The sequence below is a fragment of the Papaver somniferum genome, chromosome 1 (genome assembly GCF_003573695.1).
Source record: "Papaver somniferum cultivar HN1 chromosome 1, ASM357369v1, whole genome shotgun sequence".
In the NCBI taxonomy this organism is placed as follows: domain Eukaryota; kingdom Viridiplantae; phylum Streptophyta; class Magnoliopsida; order Ranunculales; family Papaveraceae; genus Papaver; species Papaver somniferum.
In genome coordinates, this window is record NC_039358.1 from 110427459 (window position 1) to 110437518 (window position 10060).

Below are 10060 nucleotides of genomic sequence, written 5' to 3' on the forward strand. Positions count from 1 at the left end.
CCCTGTTTCCAGTTCGTGGCTTCCCTAGCCAATTCTAGCCAAATTTAATCGACCACAACACTCGCAATAGATTTCTAAATGTCCCAGGAACAATACCATAAATTTTCAGCGATTTAATCTCCCTATAACACCTTCATTTTGTTGATTGAAAATCTTCCAGAGAGTAAAAATATTTTCCCGCCAAAAAGTTTATTTGAATTTGAGAAAAAGGAAGGGTGTCCCCCTATCCTGAACTGGGGTGCGAATAGAAGGTGTCCAACTGAGGTGCCCCTTAACCAATAGTGAGAGTCCGAATAACAATTGTCCTTCAAGGTTGTCCCGGGCAACTTTTCGAGCTGATTTTTCCAAAATTGTTTATTTCCAAAAAATACCTAAAAACACACAAAACACCATAATAAGGACAAAAACAAGTACTAATAATACGAAACATTGAGGATGAATTAGACACAAAAATGCGTCTATCAAATACCTTTGCTAGTCCTCGAGCAAATTTATTCTAGAAAGGAAAATCATTTGAACCCCTAGGTGGCCCTAGTGGCGGAATGTTGTCTCCGAAGGGTTTACCAGAGGTATGCCCACAAAACCATTACTCCAGACCCTAGATATCTACGCAAAACCTTGGAAAGCACTAAAGAAACTCCTTGGTTGGCATACAATTATTGAATCTAAGAGGAAGAACCCTGATGCGAAATTCCAATTGCTGTACACGAGTTTGCACTCAAGCATACTAAAATTCATATAAGTGACAGAGCTCTACTAAGATAGTTTCACGATGGACATCATACTCGGAGTCAGACTAATCACATGAAAAGATTAAGAAGATGGAAAAAGAAAAATGTAGATGGTTGAAAAGCGAACGGTGTTTCCCATATCTGTCTGAAGGCCTCTGCCAAGATGAACCTAACCTAAATGACTGAGATACCGGTCTGACTAATATTAACACACTGGCATATACAAGGGAACCAGTGTTTAATAATCTTAACTCTAGGTCAACACAACTGGCATATACAAGGTTCCAGTGGTCGACTTTATTGAATTTTATTCCGTTTGGTCAAATATTCTGGTCTAAAACTTTTTTTTTTTCAATATTTTTTTTTCATAACTTTTTTTTTTTCAATACTCAGTCACTCTATTTTACCCTAGCAGAGGTAACAACTTGAATCGTGTGCCCCACCGAATCACTTGAAAAAGAAAAGTAAAAATAGAAAGTGAAAAGGACTCAAACAAGATATGGCGAAACTATCATGTTATTTCTAACACCTGAGCTTTGTGCTTTTATGAATAGACTCTATAGATGTTTCCATCTAGCCAGATTGGTTCCTCAACTCCTATAATCAAAATGCTTCCATCCACTTAGATTGGTTAGTGCTATCCTTAATATGCGTATATTTCTAGGCTCTGGAGTTTATTTATTGCAACTAAAAAGTTTCTCCCAATACCCCCAAACTTAAATCTAACATTGTCCTCAATGTTCTAAAGATAAAATTAAAAACATGAACAAGGAGAAACTGTTACCATTTGAAGAAAAAGAGTTAAGGAAGGATATTACCGGGTTGCGTGAGATTGGGTTACCTCCCAAGAAGTGCTAAGTTTAAAGTCTTCAGCCAGACATCGGAAGGAATTAGTCACCTCATAGAATCATATAGAAGTAGTCGGAATAACTGTGGGTCTTGAAAACCAAATAGAGCTGACCATAGGAAACTGCAGTGAACCAAGAAAATGGACAAGAATAGCATGCCCTTACCTAGTTTCCTGAAAACTATCGCTAATTGCGGTTCAGGTTCTATGAAAGGGTCTAAATAGAATATTTTCATTGGCTGCGTTTCTTCATAGATGGGATCCGAATCACTAGGTCTTAGAGTCTGTAAAAACTCAAATACAAACTTAGAATTACGAAGTAATAACCTAAATAATTGCGGATCCTCTAAGTCAATCAGATATGACTTACATAGTTGACCACAGTGAGAGTAGTGGTCATTCTTAGGAAAATGTGTCGATTCTATTAACCTAAAGTACTTAGGCTTAGTCTCAGAACTTAATATTCGACTCATTTGAAACGTTCCCACAGTTGGAAGAAAACTATTTGGTGGGAAAACAAAGTCAATCTGGGTATCATAGCCTGGGCAAACCACATCAACCAGAGGATGGGTTTCTAATAACTGAAATCCTTCATGGACATCATTAGGCTCGGGAAAACGAGTATGAAGGTAATCTTGTAAAATGGTCGAGGCACAGATATCAAGTCCTAAGTGTGGGGACTTTCTGAGAGTTAAAGGTAAGGCACTAGGGAAGTGATAATCACCCCCAAACTTAGAGTTTTCAGTGTCTCTAGATAGACCTCTAATTATTTCTTGAATTTCCGTATCTTCAGAGTCCTTAAAATATTCAAGAGATTCTTCTAAGTTATTATCAGGTAGTGCATCTTTACTCATCTCTACGGGTCTATCTTCTTCTTCCAAGACCATTGTTTCTAAGTCGCTAGACTCTAAAACAGTATTTTCGAAATGAACCCGTTCCTCTAAACCACTATCGGCTTCGTAATAAAAAGGAAAAACTACATCGTCTAAAACGGTGGTATCCCTAATCAAATCCTCGTCCTTTTGAATAGGTGAATAATCATAAAAATTATTTGGATTTGAACTAGAAATAATATAATCACTATACAACTCAATTGTATTACTAGACTCCTGATCACTATGCCTACATATTTCAGATTCTTCATTACTGCTATCCTCATCATCATAGTACGAAGATGATTGAAACTTATCTAAATAAGTAGTGTCTTTTATTCTAACCTCGTCCTCTAAATTAGGCAAATATTCACTATTTACATCAAGGGTAAAATTGGAAACACTATTTTGGAAATTTAGATCTTTTAGAGAAGTTCTATTATGGGTCTCTAACAAAATATTTTGGGCTGACTCACATGAATTCCTGACGTAATCTAGGAAATCAGGTAAAGAAAGTTCACTCATTGCATTATTTTCGTCCATAACTAAGTTATTCATTTCGGCGAACTTACGTGTTGTCTCAGCTAACTTACTTGTCGACTCAAGTAAAGAGGAATTAGCAGAATTTTTCTCGTATGACTGATGGTTGTGAGGATAGTGATTGGTCTCACCATGGTATGAACCATAACCTTGAAAAGTTTGGCGTTCCCAACCACTATTCCCACCATGGTAATAAAACTGATGATGTCCATATTCAAATTCAGGTCGATATTCATTGTATTGGCTTCTATCATACCAGCTCGACATTCTTAATTGCAAGGGAATTCTACACAATCACAAACAAGGCCGACTCGACTCCACCAAAACAAACCTAAAGATTTCTAGCAAACAAAAAGCATGATGGCTCCACTTAGATTGTTTCTAGACCAGCTTCTATCTTTCGAAAGGGAATTCGTTGCAATTTGAGCAAACCCCTCTGGAATCAATCCGAGTCAAAGTAAGTTGAATTGAGGCGAGAGAAGCTCAGTGGAGCTTTGATACCCAAGGCCTCACCGCTATCACAAGGAGGCGCAGTCACGCATTCAACTCACAGAAACCATCATGAGCTTTGGAGTGTGCTTAAAGAGCAACCAATATTTTTCGAACGAGTTTCCTATTAAGCTCGTTACCCTATCGGTCTCGTTCTATTCCAAATTTTAAGCTTGGGTTCGCGTTAGGTTTCGTTTTCCTAAGGCGGGAAATAAGGGAGCGGTGATGAAATCCAAACCCTTATCTTGTATTGGCCAGGCCTTGCCCTTTACTAGGAATTTAAAAACAGTCCAAATTCGTCCTCAAACAATTAGCACCTTAAGGCAGACAGTAACTCGCTTACATGAGATTCGCGAGTGTTTCGATGGACTTACCTCCCGTACCAGACGGGGGATGAACCGTTGAAGTCGACTCGGGCCACGACTCCTATGTCGTGTACGAACCCGAGGGGCCGAGACGATATAGTAATCGTCGTCCTTCCCTGCACACAGTTTATATAGTTTTTTACTTTATTTTTAATAATACCCTTCCGTAGGGTTTAAAAAAAAAGTCCAATTGTTTAAAGTCCAAAGTCCAAAATAAATAAATAAAAATTGCAGTTTTCCTCACACACTCTAAAAAAAATTAAAAATTAAATCCTAAAATTGTCCTTTTTTCTTCTCTTTTCGCTTTTCGCTTTAAGCTTTTTCCTCTCCAAGTCCTTAGTGCTCCACTTCGAACCTGTAAATCAAAGAAAAAAAAAGACAAAGTAAAAAGGAACAAATAATAAAAAAATAAACCTAAAAAAAATTAAAAATAAATCTATATACAAGTCCGTGTCGGCGGCGCCATTTTGTTATAGTTTTGAAAGTGGTGGTAAAATTTCGTTGCTCGGACTTGTAAAGATTTAAAAATAAAAATATATACAAAAAATATTAACACTGGTGCGAGAAACTGGGGCTTAGGATTCGGCCAAATTCATTTCTTAAATGGTTCAGAAATTAATTCTAGGCAGTTATAATTCAAAACAAAATGAATATTAACTCTATTCTTTGCCAAAGTAGATTTTATAAAATATTACTTGTATTTCTTAAGCATGGCATATCAAAAATCCCTAGGACTAAGCATAAACCATCAAATGGAATCACAAATAATTAATTAAAATCTTAATTCAATTAATATTGGTGCAAAAAGTAAATAAAGAATTAAATAAAATTACCACATGGATGAATTAAGGCTTCCTCCGTCGCCCTAGTGTTGGGGTTTAGCTCCTCATATTAATCATAATCTCAAAATACATGTATAAAGCTCAAAAATTGATTAAAGGGAGTAAAACAATTGAACAGAAAAATTGCAACAGAAATAACTGTTGCAAAGGCGCTGTTCAACTGTTACAAGAAGAACGATACAAATGTTATGCTGTTGCAATACCCAAACTACGACCCACTGCTCTGCGTCGTAAACACTGTTGGAGAAAGACTGTCTATGCAAGTCCGTTCTTCGTGTTCTTGGCCTTCATCAGTGGCAGCAGTAGCAGAAACTCAACTCGTGATTTCTGCTTCCTGCGCTCTCCTATCTTCTCCCAACTCTCGACACCCCTGGTAGTCGACCCAAGGATCCTTTATATACTCACATGCACGCTGAAATCCCTCACAATAACTCCAAATAATTCTTCTTTACTCGGGCAGTGAAGAGAAAATATTTTGAGATATTTTCTTTCTCCACGCGTTTCCAACTCTGATTCTTCCCTTTTTTAGACTTTATACGCATCCAACAATAGTTATAACTCTCCCAGATCATCTCAGCCATACGCAAACACAAGAAATCACGTGAATATTTCTTCTCTGCACGTTCTCCCCTGTTTCCAGTTCGTGGCTTCCCTAGCCAATTCTAGCCAAATTTAATCGACCACAACACTCGCAATAGATTTCTAAATGTCCCAGGAACAATACCACAAATTTTCAGCGATTTAATCTCCCTATAACACCTTCATTTTGTTGATTGAAAATCTTCCAGAGAGTAAAAATATTTTCCCGCCAAAAAGTTTATTTGAATTTGAGAAAAAGGAAGGGTGTCCCCCTATCCTGAACTGGGGTGCGAATAGAAGGTGTCCAACTGAGGTGCCCCTTAACCAATAGTGAGAGTCCGAATAACAATTGTCCTTCAATGTTGTCCCGGGCAACTTTTCGAGCTGATTTTTCCAAAATTGTTTATTTCCAAAAAATACCTAAAAACACACAAAACACCATAATAAGGACAAAAACAAGTACTAATAATACGAAACATTGAGGACGAATTAGACACAAAAATGCGTATATCAACCACCATCTGACTCTAACATACAAACGCGAAAGCATGAAGCTTAAAAACTATTAAGCGGATTCCCTCATGAGAACATTACTGATAATATTTGGTGGCATCTCCCACCAAACTTGACTTCTAATACTTTTTTTGGCATGTTTAGCAAGCAAATATGTTGCATGGTTGAGTCCCTTCTTTTGAAAGAATCAACACGCTGACTCAAAACACTATGGACTTTTTAACAATCTAGGATTAGAAAATTCATAGTTCATGGTAGCATCAATATAATTTTAAGTAAATCTCTAGAGAGTTTTTGCCATGATTCAATTTTTCTAACTTTCCTATTGCATAAGTTATCCTTGATGCATCTATTTAAATTAATGTATAATCCAATTCTCTAGATAAGTTTCCTAGGATGGTAAGTTTTATTATGAAAAAAAAAATCGCATTTGATTTTCCACATATGACATAGTTGTTGGCTTCTAGTGAGTTTTTGTCAGAGAACCAAGAAGTAATCCATTGCTAGAGAGAAATGCTAGCTGAAAAAGCGGGGGTCTAACAACCACACCCAATATTTCGTTTGGATATATGTATGAACTAAACCTTAATAATATTCTGAGAGTAAAAACTCGATCAAAGAATAATACTACTAAAGAGTTTATCTCTTTTTCTCAAATCAATCAGCAAATCAAACAGATAGAAATCTATGAGCCTGATTGATGTGAGAAATACTTGGGCGGTACCAAAGACCAATATACAAGATCAATCAAAATCCTATCCAACAAACAAGGTCGGATTTATCAACGATGATTGATTAACGCACAACCTGTGAGATTTCAATTATAAAGATAAAAAATATAATGCGGAAAAGAAATAACACAGACACCATAAATTTTGTTAACGAGGAAACCACAAATGCAGAAAAACCTCGGGACCTAGTCCAGAATAAACACACACTGATTATAAGCTGTTACACCAATTTCCTACTACCTATTCGGACTAGATGTAATACGTGCTTCAGCTGTATTCAAGCACTTATAAAACTCCTAGCAGAACACCAATTCTCTTTATAAGTTATTCTCGAAATCTCCTGGCAGAACAGAGTTCTCTATTCTCTTCAGAAGCACTCTCAAAAATCTTCTAGCAGAACGTTAGTTCTCTTTAGAAGAAGCAACAACACCATTGATACCTTTCGACATAAAGCTTGGTGAGGTACCCGAGATCTCTCTACATAAAGCTTGGTGAGGTACCAGAGAAGCTAGAAGACGTTAAGAAAAAAAGGGGATCAAGGATGACAAAGTCAGATGATGATCCTAAGGAAGGAGAACCACAAACTATAGAAGAAAAGGTGGCTACGCTGCAAACAGACATGAAGTCAATTCAAGTTACCCTTCATGAGCTGAGTGAATGTATTCGTTCTCATACACCCAAGCCGAAGACGAAGAAAAATATTACACCTTCACCTGAAGCTTCGGAAAAAGACGATTCGGAAGATGACGATTCGGAAGAAGAAGAAGAAGAAGAAGAAGATGAGGAGGAGGATGAAGAGAAGAAGAAAAGTGATTTTCTTAAAAGTCCTACATCAACTAAATCTCATGGTAAGAATCTGAAAATTGATTTTCGTGTTGATATTCCACTTTACGGTGGGAGTGTCGATGTACAAAAATTGGATGATTGGATTAAACGTCTAGAGACGTATTTTTGTTTCTTTGAATATGGTTCAAAGGAAAAGATTTCTTCCGCGGCATTGAAGCTACAAAAGCATGTTCTAACCTGGTGGAAAGCTTATCAATGACAAAACCTAGGTAAGGGAGTATTGTCGTGGAAAAGATTCAAGGTAGTTGTAAGGAAACAATTTTATCCGGTTGACTACCTTGAGGAAAGATGGTTCAAGTGGTACAACTTGAAGCAGACTTAAAACCAAACTGTGCAAGAATATACTTCGGAATTTCAGAATCAAGCTATAATTTTGGATTTATACTTGGGAGATTATGTTATCTATATGAAATATATTTCCGGGATCCATGAGTATATACGGAAGGAGTTGAAGATGTTTTCAGTAGATACTATCTCCGAAGCAAGTATAAAAGCTAATGCCATTGAAGGCAGGCTTAAGAAATCCGATTCAAAGGGAAATACTAAGGTGAAATCTGGAGGTACCACTGTGAAAGAAGGTGAAAGGAGCAAAGAAGAAGGGAAGTCTAGTGACAAGGAAGGTTTGACTTGCACCCATTGCAAGCAAACATGTCACGTTATCGACGGGTGTTGGATTAAGAACCCTCATCTAAAGCCTAAAGGGTTGCAGAGGAAAGAAGCCAAGAAGGAAACATTAGTCGCTCAAACTCCAAAGGAAGTCCACGGACTAACGGAACCCAATTCAAAGACTTCTCTTATGACAGGGGCAAAAAAAGGACCTTTAAAAGATGATCTTAGGGAGCAACTCTTCACAGTGAAGATGCAAGTCAAAACATCACTAGTTGATGCTGTTATTGACCCCGGGAAGTCATAAGAACTTACTTTCAAATTCTTTGGCGCAGAAGTTAGGATTGAAGACTATCAAACATCCAAAACCATACCCTTTAGGATGGCTTCAAAAGGAATGAGGCTTACAAGTTTCACAGAAGTGCACGTTCAAATTTGCTCTGGATGAGTCATATATTGACGAAGTTACATACGACATAGTTCCTTTGGATTTCTGCCAGGTAGTACTAAGTAGTCATTACCTATGGGATAGAGATTTAACTCTACACAGGAGGGAAAAAAAGTATACCTTTACCAAAGATGGGGAAAGTTTTGTGATTAGGGCTATATATTCTCCTCTTGAGGGATCAAGCTTGATCACATCCACTCAGGCTAAGTGGTTGGTGAATACTAGCACAAAGTTCATTCTCCTTGTGACCCGTTCTCTTGAAACGGAGCCGAGTAGAGTATGTTTAGCAGCCTTGACTGCTCAACAAGAAGGCGACCTAGAAAGGTTAAAGTTGAAATACAAGGATTTATTTTCTGATGTCACAGGGTTACCGCCAAAGAGGAGCATGGATCATGAAATCATGTTGACCGGGGATAGTTCTTTGCCTAATGTAGGTATTTATCGTATGCCCGTCGAGTAATCTGATCAGATCAAGAAACAAGTCCAGGAAATCCTAGAATTAGGAAGGATAGTACCAAGTGCTTCACCTTGTGGATCAGCGGTATTGTTGATACCAAATAAAGATGGAGGATGGCGTATGTGTATTGATTATAGAACATTGAAAAAGATCACTATCAAGAATCGTTACCCTCTACCTAGGATATACGACATGATGGATCAGTTGGAAAAAGCTCGAGTCTTTACAAAGTTAGATATCAAGTTCGGATACCACCAGATGAAAGTTCGAGAAGATGATACATGGAAGACTGCTTTCAAAACCAAACAAGGATTGTTCAAATGGTTGGTGATTCCTTTTGGTTTATGTAATGCTCCAGCGACGATTATGTGTTTGATGAATGATTTGTTACGACCTTTTATAGAATATTTTGTAATTGTTTATTTGGATGATATCCTTATATACAACAGAACTTGGGAAGAGCATCTCGTTCACGCTGAGAAGATGTTTAAAGTGTTACATGAAGGCCAGCTGAAGTTGAACGTAAAGAAGTGTGAGTTCGGAAAGGAGGAGTTGGTGTACCTTGGATTCATTGTTGGTGGTGGACAACGGAAGATTGATCCAAGGAAGGTTGAATTGATCACTAAGTGGCCTAGAACTAGTACCGTAACTGAAATCAGGAGTTTCTTAGGGTCTTGCACCTACTTGCGTAAGTTTATCCGGTATTTTTCGAATATTGTAGGACCATTACATGGTTTGACGGGAGCTAAGGAAAAGTTTTAATGGCAGCAAACCCATGAAGACGCTTTTCAGTTACTAAAAAGGAAGATTTCAGAAGCACCAGTGTTGGCATTGCCTAACTTACAGCGTACTTTTGAAGTTGAGACCGACGCTTCTAACTATAAATTGGGATGAGTGTTGTTACAGGATGGAAAACCAGTGGAGTACCATTCAGAATTATTCTCAAGTGCTATTAAGAACTACACACCTTATGACAAAGAATTTTAAGCTTTATATCAATGTATCAAACATTGGCGAGTGTATCTCTTAGGTAAAGAAGTAGTGGTACATTCAGATCAGAAACCATTGGAGTATCTACACGCTCAGAAGAAACTACAACAAGCCTGACACATGAAGTGGATGTCTTACTTGATGAGTTTCAACATTCTCATTAAGTACAAGAAGGGAGTGACAAACAAGTTGGCAGATATGTTG